The following is a 14,195-nucleotide window of genomic DNA, read 5'->3' as shown; positions in this document are numbered from 1 at the left end:
GAACGAACTATCAGCATTGTGGTGACCAGACTGTCATCATAAGCAGTCTGTACAAGAAGTCTACAACATGTGAGACCGGTAAATTTGATACAATTGAGGCTATAGTATGCGACTACAGTGGCTATTACCGCCGTGTCCTTGGATCAGCAGGGAGGCACAAACTGTTCCGCGAAGACTAAGGGCAGGGATCCTTTTGTCATCTGCGAAACGCCACCTCCTCGTGATCAACGATCATCATCAGGGCATTTGCCAGCGGTCACCAAGGCCCACTAAATAGTGGGGGACGTCGAGGTCCCACAGAGGTGCGCTTCCAGTTCGTGAAGAAGCTCGAATATTACCATGGAGCTTTGATGAATGCTTACTACTATCTGTGAGAGCACAGGAGGAGTACGTTAGTCAAACCTGGGCCTATCTACTTGGAAAAAATAAAGCTTACTTAAATAAAATTACCACGAAAACCATTCAAGATGATCGTCAAAAGTAAGCGGATAGCTCTTATGGCGGGAGAAGGGGGAGGGGGGGGGCAGATATGAAATGAACTCCCCAACAATACTTTGGAAGTTTCTACAGATGGATGCCCTAAGGGCGTTTGATGGCGCCCATAATAGCGTTTGATGATGGCGGCAAAAATTATCACCGACACGCTTTTTGCAGCGGCACAACAACGTGGCGACGACTGTGTGACGATGATGGAACGACGATAGAGATCACGGCACGATGACGGCCGTATGTATGAACAAAACGGTCCGACGACCACATTCACGATAACGTGGCGACGACGGCGGCATGACGAGAAAGGAACGACGACAGCGGGACGACGATGACATGACAACGGCGGCGCACCAGCGGTTTCTTCTCCAATCGTTGACTCACGGAGGCCAGATCAGACACTACTCCGATCTTTCGCTCTTAAATCACGCGGAGCCCACGCACTGTGGGAGTCGGTCTAAGCAAAGCTGTGGTGAGCCGGCAAGTCGAAACGGACAAGAGACGCGCAGCGGACTTGGCGACGAAAGCGCCTCACTATACCGCTACACGTATACGTGCCAACCTGTTAACCTAAATATTCGTAAAAATTCCGCGGACGCAACAACGCACTGTTTTAGATCGCATGCAGTGGCTTCATTATGACTTTGCTGTTGACTTTTCTTTTGCTGATTTGACCTGCTTTGTCTGCAGAAATTCGTTCGAAGTAACTAGCCTCTCGGGCATATGACGTCGTGCAGGGTGCCACGGAGAGGATGGTGCGTGTACCATTACAATTCATTATCTTTTTTAGAACAAGGCATTTTTTTTTTCAGTATTGCGCCACCAGATCTTTCAGTACCTTAGGTTTCTTAAAACCTGACGCAACGTCCTTAATATTGCGGAGGGAGCCCAAATTACTAAATTTTTACGAAATTTTCGGGAGGTTTGTGAGGAACACTCCGTCAGCCTACGTGGCGGATGAACGCGACACAGCGCCACCCCCGACCGTCTGAACTTTCAGATGTCGCCAAGCTCTCGCGGGACAAGACGTGCGTCTCGGTTATCTATAGTCGGTGCATAGGCGAGAGCATGTACCCTCAGCGGAGACAATTCGACCATATTAAAAAAAAAAGAAGAAGAAGAAACCGCCGGACGAAAGAAAGTTATTGCATAACATTACAAACCGTCACTGATCAACCATATTAAAAAAAAGAAGAAGAAGAAGCCGCCGGACGAAAAAAAATTATTGCACAACATTACAAACCGTCGCTGATGGCATTGAAGCCAAAACTGAGTATAACGCAAGCACGCGCTACTGAGCTTAACGGGGTTACTCTATAACCTGCACAGTCACCTTTAAGACAAAGCATTTTGAGGGTTAGTCCGAAGGAGCGAGAGAAATAAGAAAAACCGAGGCAATTCGTGGACGAAAGAAACGTGCGCTAAACCTGACCGATATTAACCTGTCACGATATCAGTGGTGCAGCAACGCGTTAAGCTGCGAATGCCGGTCAGGTGTCTCCAAGATTACACTATGGGGCTTTACACGCCAAAACCCCAATTTGTTTATGAGGCACGCCTTATAGTGGTGGACTCCGTATATACTGTAACCGCCTGGGTTTCTTTGACGTGCACTCAATGAGGGTACGCGGGCGTTTTTTTTTTTCCCTCGAAATGCCGCTGCAGACAGTGGGATTCGATCCCGCGCCCTCCGACTTAGCAGCACAACAACACAGCCATTACGGCACCAGGGCGGGCGTCCCTGCAGCCATACACTACGCACAGCGCGGCAAAGAGCTCTTTGCCTTCGAGTTCGCACGATTTATACGGGGGGGGGGGGGGGGGTACTCTTACCTTTTACAATGAATAGTCCGAGACCGACCCAAAGTAGGCACGACTTTAGGTAGCTGATCGTCGAGCGGAGCACGAACCGGGAACGGAATGGCGAGACGATACTGGTCAACAGCTCGCACTAGTAGCTCGAGCGCCGCGTTCGCACCTGGTCACGAGGAGTAGCCGGTGCGCCGACCACGATGGTCATGAAGATGACCATCGCAGTCATTATGACACTCACAACGGGGAACTGGAGAAAAGGCGGGTTATAGAACGATGAGACAAGAGCAGCAGTGTTAATAATAAGAATGAGGATAGAAATTATTATAGTCATTCTTATTAAGGCGAAAGCCTTAAATGCCAATTCAGACTGTGGCCTTGAAAACGCGGCATGCGGTACCGGAAGTCACGTGAGCTCGCTTCGCGCAGAGAGACATTCGTGCCACTGCTTGCGCGTTCGTCGTCGTCTTCCATAGCTGGTTCCAATGCCGCTCATCATATGCAAAAAAAGAAAAAGAGAAGCTAAGTTGAGATAAAGTTAATTCAAGAACTCGAACCCACGACCTTTGGTGTTAAGGCGAAGTTAATTACCCCTGTATGCCTCAGGGCATACAGGGGTATTGGATGGGGGTTAATTAGTATTAATAAATTGTAGTTAATTATTATATAGATAATTAAGTCACTCGAAGCCACAACCTTTGGTGGGAGTCGCACTCTCCACCTTTGGTTGGATTCGAACCCACGACCTTCGTGTTAATTCGGGCGAAGTTAATTAAGGCGCAGTCGACTAAGGTGACGTGAATTAAGGCACTCGAACACACGACGTTTGGTTGGAGAAAATAAGTAATAAGAAGAAATGACGCATTCGAATGAGTATGTCAAGCAATTTAATGAATGCCTCTTGAGCGCGCAGGCTTTCGCTTTCACGCACTTTGGAGTGCGCTGAAGTGACTCCATTTTTTAAGGCGAAAGCCTTTCTAGGCTCATGGGGAAGTTTGTGTCAGCAGACCTGACCGCCGGAGTGTCCGCCGAAGCGTCATTACGCCATATGAAGACAGATTAAAGAATGAAAAATGATTGATATGGACAGTTCGTGAATGAAAACGTTATAATAGAGATTGGTAGATGTTAATAATGAATAGTAATGACTAATAATGACTACTAATGACTTGTAATGACTACTAATGACTCCGAAATGACCAATACGTCTAACGACGGCTTGTAATGACCACAATTGATTAGAAATAACTGGAAATGTCTAGCAACGAGTAGTAATGACTAAAATAACTACTAATGACTTGTAATGACTACGAAATGACCAATATGTCTAACGACGGCTTTTAATGACCACAATTGATTACAAATTACTAAAAATGCTTAGTAGTGAGCAGTAATGACTAATAATGACTAAAATGACTTGTAATGACTAGTAATGACTACGTAATGACCAATATATCTAACGACAACTTGTAACAACTACAATTCATTAGAAATAACTAAACATGCTTTGTAATGACCAATAATGACTGAAATGATTTGTAATAACCACTAATGACTATGATATGACCAACATGTCTAACGACGTATTGTAACGACTACAACTGATTAGAAATGACTAAAATGCTCACTAGTGAGCAGTAATGACTAATAATGACTTAAATGACTTGTAATGACTTGTAATTACTTGTAATGACCAATATGTCTAACGACAACTTGTAACGACTACAATTGATTAGAAATGACTAATATATGCTTAGTAGTGAGCAGTAATGACTAATAATGACTGCAATGACTTGTAATGACTACTAATGACTATGATATGACCAACATGTCTAACGACGGGTTGTAATCACCACAATTGATTACAAATAACTAAAGGAATGCTTAGTAGTTAGCAGTGATGACTAATAATGACGGAAATGACCTGTAATGACCAGTAATGACTACGAAATGACCGATATGTCTAACGACGAATTGTAACGACTACAACTGATTAGAAATGACTAAAAATGCTTAGTAATGACCAGTAATGACTAATAATGACTGAAATAGCTTGTAACGACTGCTGATTACTATGATATGATCAGCATGTCTAACGACGGCTTGTAATGACCACAATTGATTACAAATGACTAAAGATGCTTAGTAGTGAGCAGTAATGACTAAAAGAAAGGAGAGAAAGAGAAGAGGCAAAGAGAAAGAAGCGAATGATTAGATGAGGAAGAGTAGGCTTTCGCCGTTCACCTCTTGAGAGATCTTAAGAGAGCCTGAAATGTTTCCCCCTGGAGATTCACCTGAGAATCGAAGAACAAGCAGTTCATACTGCTTAGCAGGTAATCTAAGTTATATAGAAAAAAAAAACATGACGGAAATATTCCATGTTCGAAAAAGAGTACGTAGAAAACGGTAGTACCGAAGTGTATTCTTTAAAAAGAATTGTTTATGCTCAAGTGTTGCAAGCTCCCAAAGAAGCAAGCGAGCAGACCGACGATTATCGAAAAAGAACATGACAAAAATTGGTGGCTTTAAGTGGGAAGAACTAAATTAAGTAAAATAAAGGTTGATGTACACAGCATCGAAATTATAACAAGGCGATGAAATTGACATAGGATTGCGAACGAACTTGAAAAACGGGAAAGGGGTAACAACAACCAAATTACTGGCTGGAACCGCCTTAGTGGATGAAGAGATCGCCACAGTCAGGTTCTTAAATAACCAGTTACAAGATTACCCTGCGCACGTACCGACAGATAACATAATAGCCACAGACGCCCCGTGGACGACGATAGGGCGGTACAAGCCATTTTCTCGCATTCGCTTGGCTGGCCAATTTTCCGATATATGTAACGGCATGGATTTTCGAACACTTCAGAAACAAAATAGATCAATTGTTTTCAAAACGGCTTTTTTTCTACAAAGTGCAAACAAACAGCAGGAGTGCCCCAGGGGCTGTTTTGTCTACCGTACTATTCGAACTTGTTAATGAGTTCAGTTCCACTGCGCCAGGATATGCATCTGTATGTCTACGCAGAGGACATCGCATTTTTCATGGCAGCGAGAGACATCCATTCCCTTTACCTCTATTTGCAAGCATACCTCTGTGCTCTGGAGACGTAGCTTCACAATCTTCATCTGTCACTAAACGCAAACAAAAGTGCAGTCCTTGTCTTCCCACTTTTCGGGCCGATACAGTTATCATTACTATATGGTTAGAGAACCATTCTACAGGTAGAGTCGCTTAATTATTTGGGAATCACATATGACGGAAAACTTAACCTGGGTTCTCACAAATAAAATATTACAAAGAAGGGGAAACGCGTCGTAGGTTTGCTACGTAGAATTAGTAACAAGCCTCCTGGTACGCGAAGTCGCACACTAACTGTAATAATAATATTTGGGGTTTTACGTGCCAAAACCACATTCTGATTATGAGGCACGCCGTAGTGGAGGACTCCGGAAATTTTGACCACCTGGGGTTCTTTAACGTGCACCTAAATCTAAGCACACGGGTGTTTTCGCATTTCGCCCCCATCGAAATGTGGCCGCCCTGGCCGGGATTCGATCCCGCGACCTCGTGCGCAGCAGCCCAACACCATAGCCACTGAGCAACCACGGCGGGTACACACTAACTGTGATTTACCGTATGTATGCACGACCGATTCTAGAATGTGTGTACGTTTTGTTCTCCGGAAGTGCAAAATATAAAATAAGACCACTTTTTCTTTTCGAAAGAGGAGCTCTACGACTATTTTTAGGCCTTCCTAAATTCGTTCCTAATCATGTATTATACCAGAAATCGCGCCTACCCACTCTTCACACGTGATTCCTCATGCTTCCGGTCAAACCTACGTAAGAATTTATGAATATCGTCTATCACGTTCACAATATGCATTTATTAGTGAACCAAGTTCATTTTTTTGGGAACACGTGGCCACGGTTACATAGCTTACAGGTTGTATTTCCGCAGGCACAATTTGCACCTTTCTATGCTCGACTTAGGGAAATCATTCCGTTCGATAGTTCCAGGCTGTCGCTCAAAATTGAATTTGCAGTCATTTTTCCCCAATACCGCAAAATTGCTGCCCCCAACATTGTTGAATGCCCTTTTTCAAGACTATTTGGCCCATATCCCAATAAATGTAATTAGCGACTGATGCTTCTTCTTGTGAAGAGAAGGCTGGCGTGAGAATCGACTCAACATCCCTCGATTGGTCTTTTTCACTTTGCTTACTAGATTACACATCAATTCGAACTTTTGGCAATAGTTCTTGTCTTGCGAAAATTACCCCTTCCTACTACAAAAGCTATCGTCACAGATTCTCTTTCTGTAAGCAGCGCACTTAATGCGTCTACAAATTCGACAGCTTTTAACACGTTTTATACACTAGCTCCGCCCCACTTAAGTTTAGTTCATTTAGTATGGCTTCCAGGCCACCGAGACATTCGTATTAATGAAATAGCCGATTCGTTAGCAAGAGCTTCTTTAACAGTACGGTGATATGTATGCTACGGGCAACTGCGCACATCACTGCAGCCAGATAAGGTAGTCTTCTTTCACCGAAGGCAACAAAGCCCTGTCATTAGCAAAATCTGCAGATTTTATGTACTGAAGTTATTCTTGGAACCAACAATGGTTTCCTAACCGGCACTTCGAAGTATCATTTGCAAGGTTGCCTCGTTGCCGTAATCCAACACTTAATTTTTACTTGCACAGATGTGGTCTGGCGGTATCCCCTTTATGCTGCCTCTGCAATGAGCCAAAATCCAACGATCATTTTTTATTATCGTGTCGGCGGTTTTCCGCTCATTGAAAACGATGTCTAGAAGTTCCGCTTCAAAATATAGGACTGTCTTTAAGCAATACTGTTATACTCTCCCTTGGAGCAACAGTATTAGGATACAGCCACAGGAACGTTTGCCTAGTGTTTGGATCTGACTGCTGGTACGATCTGTTGGGAACTCGGCGCTGACGCCCGTGGTTGTACCTGGGTCGCAAGCCCCAAGGGTAGCGTTGGCCTGGCGGCCTGGGGTACAACTGGAAGCATCCGAAGGTCCCGGCAAAGCATGAGTCGACTGGTAACAACGAAACAACTTGTTTATTTTAACATCGCAAAGAGTTGGTGGTCAGGTTTGACCGAAGTAGAGAGACGGGAGAGCACTTCACTCAACTGAAGAAATCGGAGCCCTCCTTTTGGCGTCCGGGGGCAGCTGTTTTTATACTCTCGCAGTTGAGGGCAAGAAGGAACCCCTCAAAAGACGAGCACGTGAATGTACAATGGGCTAATGGTGACGCACACTGTCGTAGCGATGCCGTAGCACCATGTCGAGCACGATCTCGTAGCACCCTGTCGTGGCGCTGCGCACGATCTCGTAGCACCCTGTCGTGGCGCTGCGCACGATCTCGTAGCACCCTGTCGTGGCGCTGCCGGTCGGACACAATGACTGTAATGAGAGGATGGTCCCTGCTTTGGCATCGCCTGTTTCGGGCACAATGACTGGAACGAGATCCCTGCTTTGGCATCGCCTGTTTCGGGCCCAATAACTGGAATGAGATCCCTGCTTTGGCATCGCCTGTTTCGGGCACAATGACTGGAACGAGATCCCTGCTTTGGCATCGCCTGTTTCGGGCCCAATAACTGGAATGAGATCCCTGCTTTGGCATCGCCTGTTTCGGGCACAATGACTGGAATGCGAGGAGGATCCCTAGGCGGTCGCATCGCCGCAGACGCGCCTGGAAACACCTGGCGATGAGTGTTGCGGCGACGACGATCGGGCCAAAATGTCTGCCGCCCCGCCGCAGTCGCGCCGGCAAAACCACGTGTCGCAGGCGAAACGCAACAGACCGCCCCGCCGGGGGAAGGAGATCCCGATGGACAGGGGACTGCATCCGCTGTCCGGAGGGATGTCGCTCGATGATGCTCATAACCGAAGTCGGGCGTCCCTTGACGTTTCTTGAGCGCAGCGCACAGAGAAGGCCTCGTTCTCTCGTTCAGGTTCGCACGGGACACTGCAAAGTGACTTCGGGAGAGTTCACATTTTTGTTCTCGTTCCCGGCAAGCGTTAGAACTACGCTGAAAACTCAACCGCTCAGTCAGCAAGCACGGCACAACCCTCACTAAGCCCTGCCAGGCTCTTTCCCCTTTTTAATACCACTGCCTAGTTCCTTACAGTAGTCTAGCATCACTCAGAACGCGTCCACAAATTGAAAAATTGCACTAGAAAGCATATCATCACTTTGAAACACTAAACAAAAGCAATATGTTAAAAAAAATCCTGCCTCAGGAAGAAAAACATCAGTAACAAACAATTTTGAGGCTGATTCCTACGTTAGGGGCTTCGACTTAAGCCATCGGCGTTACCGTTGAGACTCCCCTTTTTGTAACGCACCTCAAAGGAATATTGTTGTAAAGCGAGGCTCCAGCGCAGGAGGCGGCCATTTTTGGGAGAGATGGTCTGCAGCCATTGGAGAGGGCAGTGATCCGTCTCAATGATAAACCTCGAGCCGGCTAGATAGCATGACAATTTCTGAACGGCCCACACGAGACACGCACACTCTTTCTCGGTGGCGCTATACGCCTGCTCACGACTGGTCAGCTTACGACTAGCATACAGGACGGGGTGTTCTACTTCTCCATTTTCCCGTTGGCACAGTACAACGCCCATGCCTCGCTCACTAGCATCGCACTGAACAATGAACCCTTTTGTATAGTCTGGCGATCGTAGCACAGGCTGGCTTGTTAGGGCACTCTTTAGGGCGCTAAAAGCTCTTTCCTTTGTCTCGTCCCAGACGACTGTTTGAGGCTCTGTCTTTCTTAGAGCATCCGTCAGGGGAGCCGCGATATCAGAGTACCTAGGGATGTACCTCTGATAGTAGCCGGCGACACCCAAGAACGACCGAATATCGGTCTTGGTGCGCGGTTGCGGAAAGTCTCGCACAGCGGCCACTTTTATTTCAGAGGGGCGGCGACGACCCTGACCAATCACGTGACCGAGGTAGACAACCTCGGCCTGTGCTAACTGGCACTTAGGAGCCTTGACTGTCAAGCCCGCTTCGCGCAGGCGGGTTAGCACTGCCCGCAAGTGTGTCATATGCTCAGACCAGGATGCGGAGAATATCGCTACGTCGTCTAGATACGGTAAAGCGAATTCTTGCTGTCCCCGCAACACTTTATCCATGAGACTTGAAAAACAGTATGGCGCGTTCTTCAAACCAAAACTCAACACTTTAGGACGGAATGTTCCCATTGGTGAAATGAACGCCGCATACCTACTAGCCTCTTCTGTAAGTGGAACCTGCCAATAACCCCTGACAAGATCTAGGGTGGAAATAAACTGAGCGCTACTAACTTTCTCAAGGCGCTCCTCGATGTTAGGGATCGGATAAATTTGATCCTTAGTGATGGAATTAAGCCTGCGGTAGTCGACGCAAGGACGAGGTTCCTTGCCCGGTACCTCAACTAAAATCAAAGGGGAGGTATAATCACTCTCACCTGCCTCAATAACACCGAGCTGTAGCATTTTCTTTACCTCAGCCTCCATAATATCGCTCTGGCGGGGTGACACCCGATACGCCTTGGATCGTACTGGCTCTGGGGAGGTAAGTTCTATATCATGAGTAAGTACCGAAGTCCTACCAGGCCTCTCAGAGAACAGACCTTGAAACTCTTGTAATAGCTGGTGTAGTTCGGTTTTCTGCTCAGGCGACAGCGGTGCTTTACTGATAAGGTCACTAATGACTTGACCGGTGTCTTCCCTGTTCGTCACTGAGCCTAGTCCCGGAAGCTCGACCGGAAGCTCTTCAGGAACGTTTACCATCATGCACACCACTGCTTCCCTTTGTCTATAAGGTTTGAGCAGATTACAGTGGTAAACTTGCTGTGCTTTCCGCTTTCCTGGCAGACTTACCACGTAGTTAACGTCCGACAGTTTCTGAACAATTCGTGCTGGGCCCTCCCACTGCACGTCTAGTTTGTTGTTTAGCGATGTGCGCAATATCATGACCTCATCGCCAACCTCAAAACGACGGGCCCTGGCTGTCCGATCATAATAAACCTTGGCCCTCTGCTGGGCCTTTGCCATTGCTTCACCTGACAACTCCTGTGCCCTTCTTAAGCGTTCGAGGAGCTTAAGTACGTACTCCACCACGACTGGGTCGTCGCCCCTACCTTCCCACGATTCTCGAAGCATGCGAAGCGGAGACCGAAGCGAGCGACCGTACACCAGTTCAGCTGGCGAAAACCCCGTAGCCGCATGCGGCGCGGTCCGTAAAGCAAACATCACCCCAGGCAGACACAGCTCCCAGTCAGTTCGATGTTCAAAACACAACGCTCTCAACACGCGCTTCATGACGGAGTGGAGCTTCTCAACGGAATTCGACTGTGGGTGGTACACTGAGCTGTGTAACAGCTTTACCCCACACCTTTCGAGAAAAGTTGTCGTCAAAGCGCTAGTAAACACTGTGCCCTGATCTGATTGGATTTCCGCAGGAAAACCAACTCGCGCAAATATGGACAGTAGTGCATTGACTATCTCAACTGAGCTGAGTTCTTTAAGCGGCACTGCTTCAGGGAACTTTGTCGCTGGGCAGATCACAGTCAAAATGTGTCTGTACCCCGTGGCTGTTACCGGCAGAGGTCCCACAGTATCAATAACGAGCCGTCTAAAAGGCTCCGTAATGATAGGTACCAATTTCAACGGCGCCCTTGATTTGTCCCCTGGTTTGCCCACCCGCTGACAAGTGTCACATGTCCTCACGAAATGGTCTGCGTCCCGAAAACACCCTGGCCAATAGTACTCTTGCAAGAGACGGTCCTTAGTTTTCTTAACTCCTAGGTGTCCGGACCACGAACCCCCATGTGACAAGCGCAACAGATCCTGACGATAGCATTGAGGCACGACCAGCTGATCGAACTCCACTCCTTGGCGGTCTAGATACTTCCGGTACAGGACTCCACCTCTTTCCACAAAACGCGCAGTTTTCCTGGCGATACCTTCTTTGACATTGCAGCGCACGTTTTCCAGGCTGCCATCCTTTTTTTGCTCGGCTATCAAAGCCGTCCGGCTGACTTTTAGCAACCTATCAAGTCCGTCTGACGTCGGCGCGATGAGCAAATCAGTAGATAGCTCTTCTAACTTTCCCGCGTCGGGCGTTTCCTCTCCAGTATCTGGCGCCTTTAACGTTACAGACTCAAGTTTATTCAGTTCGGGCGTGCTCGGAATATCAGCTTGCTGCGCCTCTGACCCTTTTTCGTTGTTTGATAACGTCGGCCCCGCAACTACCGCCTTTGCAGCGAGCTCCCGAACCTTCGATCTGGTTAAGGCCTGAACACTAGCTTCACCAAACAAAAGCCCCTTCTCGCGCAGGAGGTGATCGGACCTGTTTGAAAATAGGTACGGGTACTGGGGTGGCAGCATAGATGACACTGCCGCCTCTGTCTCAAGCGCTCCGAAAGGTCCTTCAATAAGCACCTTTGCTACTGGCAGACACACGCTATGAGCTTCCACGGCTTGCTTGATCCATGCGCACTCGCCCGTGAACATATGGGGTTCTACGTAAGACGGGTGAACTACATCCATCGTAGCTGCAGAATCGCGAAGCACTCGGCACTCTTTCCCGTTCACGAGGAGGTCTCGCATGTAAGGCTCGAGAAGCTTCATGTTCTCGTCAGTGCTGCCTATTGAAAAGAACACAACTTTTGGTGTTGTTTCCGGACACTGCGCCGAAAAGTGACCCGGCTTCTGGCACGTATAACAAACGCCCGCTCGCCTCATCTCGAACCGCTTTCTGCGTTCGGCTTCGGCTGCCGTCTCTTTACGTTTGGTCGGATTGCTTTCACTCGCATCCTCACTACGCGTGTCCCCCTTAAATCTCATGGGCGTGAACCTTGGCCTCTCAAACTTGGAGCCAAATTCACCCTTTTGACCGTCCTTAGCTCCGCGAGCTCGACGCGTCACAAACTCCTCGGCTAGCTCAGCGGCTCTAGCCACCGTACAAACGTCTGGCCTATCCAAGACCCAGTATCGCACGTTCTCCGGTAACCGACTATAAAACTGTTCTAGCCCGAAGCACTGCAGAACTTTATCGTGGTCACCAAACGCTTTCTCTTCTTTGAGCCACTCCTGCATGTTCGACATAAGCCTATACGCAAACTCTGTATATGACTCACTTCTGCCTTTCTCATTTTCCCGAAACTTCCGACGGAACGCCTCCGCAGACAGCCGGTACTTTTTTAGCAGACTCGATTTTACTTTGTCGAAATCCTCTGCCTCCTCTCTATCCAAGCGAGCGACTACGTCGGCCGCCTCGCCGGGTAACAAAGTGAGCAAGCGCTGTGGCCACGTTTCCCGAGAGAACCCCTGCTTCTCGCACGTTCGCTCAAAGTTAACCAGGAACAAACCAATGTCCTCTCCAAGCTTAAACGGCCGCATCAGGTCAGTCATTTTGAACAATACGCGTTCTCCTGCACCGTGTGCCTGACTTCCATTACGAGCGCGTTCCATTTCTACCTCAAGACGCTTCATTTCCAAAGCGTGTTGACGGTCACGCTCTTGTTGCTCTCGCTCTTTCTGTTCTTTACGTTCACGCTCTTCTTTTTCTTTTGCAGTCTCCCTCTCTTCAATAGTCTCAAGGCATTCCGACAGCTCGTCATCCTCAGCCTCTAACTCAAGAATAGCCTTTAGCAGTTCTGGTTTTCTGAGTTTGTCCGAGACATCCAGACCCAACTCTCTTGCAAGCTCCAACAATTTCGGTTTGCGCAACGACTTCAAATCCATGGCTGCTCTGAATGCTGCTTTCTCTACTGCTTACTATTGTCTTGCCGCAAACTAACCCGGCAGCAACGACAACCACAATTACCAGCTCTGTTTCTGACACTAACAAAAAGCCTGGCAAAGCTCAGAAGAAGAAAGTCCCGCACTCACCAAACCTCGCAGGCAGGAATTCCGCGCAGTCGTTCCGCTGCAGGCAACCAGTCGTCACACAGGGCTCGTTGCACTGCTCCTGGATCGTCGTTGAGCTGCTCAGCATACTGTCAACTGCATCTCTTTGCTGCTGGCCTCCGTTGTCGCGATCTCGCCGCTGGCAGACCGTTGTTTGAAGTCGTAGGCGATCTCACCGCTGCCAACCAGATGTTTGGATCTGACTGCTGGTACGATCTGTTGGGAACTCGGCGCTGACGCCCGTGGTTGTACCTGGGTCGCAAGCCCCAAGGGTAGCGTTGGCCTGGCGGCCTGGGGTACAACTGGAAGCATCCGAAGGTCCCGGCAAAGCATGAGTCGACTGGTAACAACGAAACAACTTGTTTATTTTAACATCGCAAAGAGTTGGTGGTCAGGTTTGACCGAAGTAGAGAGACGGGAGAGCACTTCACTCAACTGAAGAAATCGGAGCCCTCCTTTTGGCGTCCGGGGGCAGCTGTTTTTATACTCTCGCAGTTGAGGGCAAGAAGGAACCCCTCAAAAGACGAGCACGTGAATGTACAATGGGCTAATGGTGACGCACACTGTCGTAGCGATGCCGTAGCACCATGTCGAGCACGATCTCGTAGCACCCTGTCGTGGCGCTGCGCACGATCTCGTAGCACCCTGTCGTGGCGCTGCGCACGATCTCGTAGCACCCTGTCGTGGCGCTGCCGGTCGGACACAATGACTGTAATGAGAGGATGGTCCCTGCTTTGGCATCGCCTGTTTCGGGCACAATGACTGGAACGAGATCCCTGCTTTGGCATCGCCTGTTTCGGGCCCAATAACTGGAATGAGATCCCTGCTTTGGCATCGCCTGTTTCGGGCACAATGACTGGAACGAGATCCCTGCTTTGGCATCGCCTGTTTCGGGCCCAATAACTGGAATGAGATCCCTGCTTTGGCATCGCCTGTTTCGGGCACAATGACTGGAA

General features: G+C 48.3%; 1 protein-coding gene across 1 annotated transcript in view; it reads right to left on the bottom strand.

The window, feature by feature from the left end:
* LOC142577760 (solute carrier organic anion transporter family member 4A1-like) overlaps positions 1-2,454 on the bottom strand; it is a 38,861-nt gene extending 36,407 nt beyond the window's left edge. The window contains exon 1 of the mRNA XM_075687213.1: positions 2,323-2,454. The gene's annotated coding sequence lies outside the window, so the exon portion shown is untranslated. The remainder of the gene's footprint in view (positions 1-2,322) is intronic.
* Positions 2,455-14,195: the final 11,741 nt, after the last annotated feature.

Source organism: Dermacentor variabilis, chromosome 4, assembly GCF_050947875.1.
Source record: "Dermacentor variabilis isolate Ectoservices chromosome 4, ASM5094787v1, whole genome shotgun sequence".
Lineage (NCBI taxonomy): Eukaryota > Metazoa > Arthropoda > Arachnida > Ixodida > Ixodidae > Dermacentor > Dermacentor variabilis.
Note: the sequence above shows the minus strand (reverse complement) of the source record. Positions and strands in the feature narration are given on the sequence as shown.